This window comes from Sciurus carolinensis, chromosome 1, assembly GCF_902686445.1.
Source record: "Sciurus carolinensis chromosome 1, mSciCar1.2, whole genome shotgun sequence".
NCBI lineage: Eukaryota > Metazoa > Chordata > Mammalia > Rodentia > Sciuridae > Sciurus > Sciurus carolinensis.
Window position 1 is genome coordinate 77,724,602 of NC_062213.1, and position 6,000 is coordinate 77,730,601.

Sequence of the window (6,000 nt, forward strand, 5' to 3'; positions counted from 1 at the left end):
GGGAGGGTGGTGCTTCACATTCAGGTGAAGGGGGTAACCTGATTTAGAGAGTAGTCAAAACTGCCCCTGAAAAAAAGAATAACCTAGCTATTGATTGATTGATTGATTGACTGGTACAGGGAATTGAACCAAGGGGCACTTGAACCCTGAACCACATTCCCATCCCTTTTTCATTTTTATTTTTTATTTTGAGACAGGGTCTCACCAAATTGCTTAGGGTCTCACTAAATTGTTGAAGCTGGCCTTGAACTTGCAATCCTCTTGTCTCAGCCTCCCAAGCTGCTGGGATTACAGGCACGCACCACTGCACCTGGTGTTATGCGGCACAACTTAAGAACAGACTGATCACCACGGAGAAGTTCAAATTTGAGAGTTTTTATTAAGCCGACCAGCTGACTGTCTCACACAATGCCCCCAAAATGGCTATTGGGAGAATAGCCCCAACCATAGGATTGCAGAGGGTTTTATACCATAAGTCAGTACATCAATCATAAGTGTCTGTTGCTATGATTCAAAATTACAAACTAACATCATGGGATCTGTAATTATTAGCAGAGGGGGAAGTGGGTCAAAATGACCTTACTTAGGTACAAACTAAAGAATGGTTACTAACATCTAAACAATCACTGTTGACATCATTGTTAACATGGTAACTAGGAATCAAAAAGAGAACAATTTTTCATTATACAAGAAGGGCCATTTTGTCATTTTGTATTGCCAAATAAGTCATTCTAAGCAACTGTTGATGAGTACAGAGGTGGGGTATTCCCATGGGAAAAGCATTTCCTACATAACATGGAGTGTCAAGGTAAAATGGAGTCTGTTTAGTCATTGCCCATATAGCCTGGCTTATGACTGTTCCTTGGAGTCTATGTCAACCCTTCACACTGGTCGCAGCCTTTTATTTCTATGATCATTCCTTTAAGGAGTTTCTTTCTTGTGGAAGAGGCCCTTGTGGTCTCTTGGCATTACCCAGCCTGGTATTTATGATTGATTTGATTAAGAATAGGAGGGTAAGAAAAGACACATTCCATCTATTATAAGAGTATGAGAATAAGGAAATACTTTTAAGAGATTATGAATTCAGGCCCAAGAGTTTATCTGCTATTTGGCAGAGTGAATTAGAGATACTTGAAAAAAACTAATTCCAACCTCTAAAGTCAACAGTTAAGAAACTTCAGGCCATTAAACAAAATCTTTCGAAACATGTTATCCCAGGCAGAGAAGCTGTATGAAGAGAATTTATGTCAGTCTTGGCACCTTCTACATTTCCAGACTTGTGACCTGTCATGGGCTTAACGAATCATCCCTAGCTCACTTCCTTTCCCATCTACCAAAAGATTTTCCTTTGCTTTCAGTAAACAAACCATAACTGGGCATTGAAGATGGCCTATTGCTCAGACTCCTCTTGCTCAGATTCTCCTTTTTTTCCTCATAATGTTGCTACCATATTGGAAACCAAACCTGTAATAAGTGCACCTGCCATTGGGCTCTATCCCACCATGACAGCAACTCTCTCTCCTCTCCATTAGTAATAGCATTTAAAGAGGAGCCTAAAATAATTTGTCCATATCTTCACCTCACAAATTCTGAATTTGCTGTGTTCTTCCTCCTCAGGCTACTATTGTACTCAGCAGGTGATATTTATCTTCCAAAGTAGAGGAAGATCAATTGGAACCAAATGTTTACACTGCCAACAAGTATAACTAGATTTTAAATATTTGAGAATCTGAGCACATTTCCACCTCCCTCCTAAGAACCTGAATTTAGTCCATATATTTCCCTTTTTGTTTCTTGCAGCATCCCCTACATGATACTAATTCTTTTTTTTTTTTTTTTTTTTTTTTTTTTTTGCGGTGCTGGGGATTGAACCCAGGGCCTCGTGCTTGCAAGGCAAGCACTCTACCAACTGAGCTACATCCCCAGCCCATGATACTGAATTCTATAGTAGGTTAAATAAGAGTGATTTCAGAACTATAAAAGTGTACCCTTGTTGGGTGAAAGTCCAGAGGTAGAAAAATCGTGTCTTTAAGTTGGTTCTGCTCTATGACATTCCAGGGACCTGGACTATTGACAGCATCTCACTCTGCTGCCTGACAGTATATCTACCATCACTATGGTCAGGACAGTAGCCATGATAGCCACAAATTTAAAAGATTGGAAATCATACAAAGTATGTACTCTAACTACAATCAAATTGAAATCAATAACAAAAAAAGAAAATAGCTGGAAAGAAAACCCCTAAATATTTGGAAATTCAACATCATACTTCCAAATAACTCAGATCAACAAAATCTTAAAAGAACCTTAAAATTATTTTGAGCTAAATTAAAACAAAAATACATCTTTCCAAAATATGTGAAATAAGCAGAAGCATTCTTAGAAAGAAACTGATATTACACTAATCATACCAATTACACTAATCATATTAGAAAAGAAGGAAGCTCTCAATAAGCTAAACTTCCACCTTAAGAAAACAGAAAAACAGTCTAAGCCTAAAGCAAGTAGAAGAAAAGACAATACAAATTAGAGTAGAAATCAATAAAATTGAAAACAAGAAAATAATAAATAATACTAGTGAAATGCTAAGAGATAAGATTAAATGGAATCATAAAAAATGCTCAACTAAAGCCAGATAAATTGGAAAGAGATCAACAAAATTGATAAACCCCTTAGTCAGACTATCACAAAAACAAATAAGACACCAATTACCAATACCAACAACGAAAGAGGGGTTATCACCACTGATCTAGATGGACATTGATAGGATAATAAAGGGACATAGCAAAACTAGTTAAATAACGACCATCCTTAATAGACATAAGAGAGGGCCAGAGTTTTGAAAGGAGTTTGAATGAAAAGTTCCTTTGAAGTGAATCCAGAGGAACAGAGACCACTTTATTTTCCTCTTCCCCCCATCCCCAGCACTCCTCTTTCCCACCATATTTGCTAGTATAGTCTACACTAGGTCAGTTGCAGAACTAGGAGATGCAGAAAAAGAACAGAGACCTGGCAGTTTAAGGTCCAGACAGCAACTTGCTACACCGCCAGGTGCAGTTTGGGTACAGTTATAGTGGGGGAAATGCTACTGATAGAATTCGACCTGTGTCTACGAGAGTCTGGGACATATGTGAATCCATTTCTTTATCTACTGCTTGAAGAATTTGAACCTCAAGAGGCTTACTAGAGCTGTTCAATATGACAAGATCCAGAGAAAAGATTCAACAGATGGTGAAGCAAAAATTTTATTTGGTGAATCAGGAAGCCCAAATGGCTGTTAGGACCCCTTGAAGGAAGGAGGGTTGTCTACCAGGGAAAGGAAATGCCTGCAGAGTTTGTAGATGTACACAGGTAGTTAGTGCACACTTGCAGGGATGGCTATGCAGCTCCATAAGATATTCAAGCAGCTCATTAGGGAATAATGGAATAAAGAGGCAGGGTTTCCCAAGACCCCACCAGAGAGAAAGCATTTGGACACCTGTTAAAACAGACTTTGACAACCATGTTTCTTCAACACCCATACCACCATTTTTATGACTTTATTCCTTCCTATTTCTTCCTCTCCACCGCCACCAACACCAGGGTATTGAAACTATGAAGTGTGCCTAAGAATAAGTAGCAGAGTAAGATGTAAAAAGAGAGAAAACACAGATTGTGCTTCTCCACCTGCCCTTCCCCAGTACAGACCTTAAATGTTCAGCTGAGAGAAGGGAAAGATTATTGAATTATTGTTAAGAAAAGAATCTTCTCACAATTCTGTCAAAAGGAGAAAGGGGTACTCTAGTAGAATGCTAGAGAAAAAAAGGCTATTTGCAGATGTGTCCCACTGAACAGAGCCACTGAATAAACAGGTTGCCATTCTTTGCTTAAAGAATAGCAGAAGGAGTTGGATATTGTGTATGGTCACTTCTCAATATTTACAGTAGCTATGTTCTATAAAGTTGTGTAAACACTGAATTGGCAAAGACTGAAGCATTGATCCTACAGGAAATGCAAAGTTAGATTCCTGAGAGCCTGGTCACATTTTCACCAGTCTGTCAGTATACAACTGTGATTTATGTGTTTCGATTTAAAGAACCATGGCTAGGAGCACTATAACTTATACCTGCAGGAAGGTTATCTAACACATATTTTCTCCATAAGGCACATCATTGCCTCCTTGCATTCAGAAACGCTAAACAATATGTTGGCACTATACTTAAAAGCAAAAAAATGCAAAAAAATAAAAGCGGCACTAAGTAGTCCCTGAAAAAGACATTTGCTTGCAACATGAGACCTCAAACAAGAAAGCAAAATATCACATTGTTCTACCTCAGCTGACAATGTGTGTATTGAGTCACTCAAAATTTTTATTGCTGTTAGCATTTCTACAAATGACCACAAAAGAACCAGAAGATTTAGGGATTATGAAATAAATTTTAGCAAATAGGTTAATTCACAAATAAGGAATCCAGGAATAATAATATGGACTCTATAGGATTCTGGGGCTCCTTGAGGCTGGATCTTCTATATAGTAGGGAACCTAAAACCCACATTTGTCATTATCTTGGTTACTAATATTGGTCAATCCAGTACTTAAAGTTTTATCATTGTTTAAATAAATCAGTGTTACTCTGATTTTTTAGCGTCACTAATGCCCTTACTAGCTTTTAGTAATTTCTTTTTTGTAAATTGCCAGTTCATACCCTTTACCTCTCCCTGGTGGGATTGTTCCATCTGCAGTTCTCTGACTATGCTAGACACTAAATGCTTATTGATATTAAACACAGGAACTATTTTCTCTCATCCTGTCTCACTAATGTCATTTTGATGGAATCAAATGATCAGTCTTTTAAAGTTTTATGTAAAAGGTCCTCCCTGCCCGTAAGTCATAATGATACTTTTCCACTGTTAATTTATACTTTTAAATATCCCACTTAGGCTTTCAGTCCCTCTAAAGTTCACCTTTATATGTGGTATTATGTAGGAATCCACGTTCAGTGTTCTTCATATAGTGAGCCTATCTCTTTGTTTCTCATTATTCCCCTTCAGACTTTAAGTGATCATATGTACCTGGATCTGTCTCTGAACTCTATTTTGTTCTATTGGTCTGTATCTTCCCTTGTATCAATGTCTTTCTGTTTTTCTTGCTAGAGTTTTGTGGTTTCCTTCATGTCTGGTAGAAAAGTCTTCAATACATTCTCTTTAAGATTGACTTAAATGGATCTTACATCTTAATTCCTCCATAGACTTTTTAGACATGTCTATCCTGAAATCTAACTTTTTTTGTATCAAATATATTTATAATTCCTTCAGGAAGATTGATACCTTTATGGTATTCCATCACTTCATCATCCCATCCAAAAGCACAGAATGCCTCTATTCATTTGAATCATTTTTAATGTCTTTTAATAGTTTTTCATTTTTCCCCCAAAGAGGTCTTGTGCATTTTTATTAATTCCTAGATAATATTATAGCTTTCATAGCTGTTGCCAGTGCAATCTTATTTTTAATGAGTTTTTTTTTTCAAGTAGGTTATTAAAAGAATGGAGGAAGGAGGGACTCTATAGAGGGATAAAAGGGGTGGGAGGGGTGGAGGGGAGAAAAATATAACAGAATGAATCAAAAACTATTACCCTAGGTAAATGTATGATTACACAAATGGTTACCCTAGGTAAATGTATGATTATACAAATGGTATGCCTCTACTTCATGTACAGAGAGACAAGATGTATCCTATTTGTTTACAATAAAAATGAATTAAAAAAATAAAAAAGAATGCTTTTGATTTTTATAGGTTAATTCTTTAGGGAACTTGCTGACTTTTCTTTAGTTCTGATGGTTTGTCTGTTAAATAAGCTGATGTTTTTCTAAGTAATGGATATCACTCAGATTGCTTCCCATCTTCATATCTATTTATTTCTCTTCTTTTCAGTTTAGACTCTCCAGTGATGGTAATATTGACCATCAATATCTTATCCCTGACTTTATTAGAAATGTGTACAATGTTTCTTCATTAAG

At 36.8% G+C, this 6,000-nt stretch overlaps 1 non-coding gene across 1 annotated transcript; it reads right to left on the minus strand.

Moving 5' to 3' along the window:
- Positions 1–1,851: 1,851 nt before the first annotated feature.
- Trnaa-ugc (transfer RNA alanine (anticodon UGC)) lies at positions 1,852–1,925 on the minus strand. The gene has a single exon. It is a non-coding gene; the product is annotated as a tRNA-Ala (tRNA).
- Between the last annotated feature and the right edge of the window lie 4,075 nt (positions 1,926–6,000).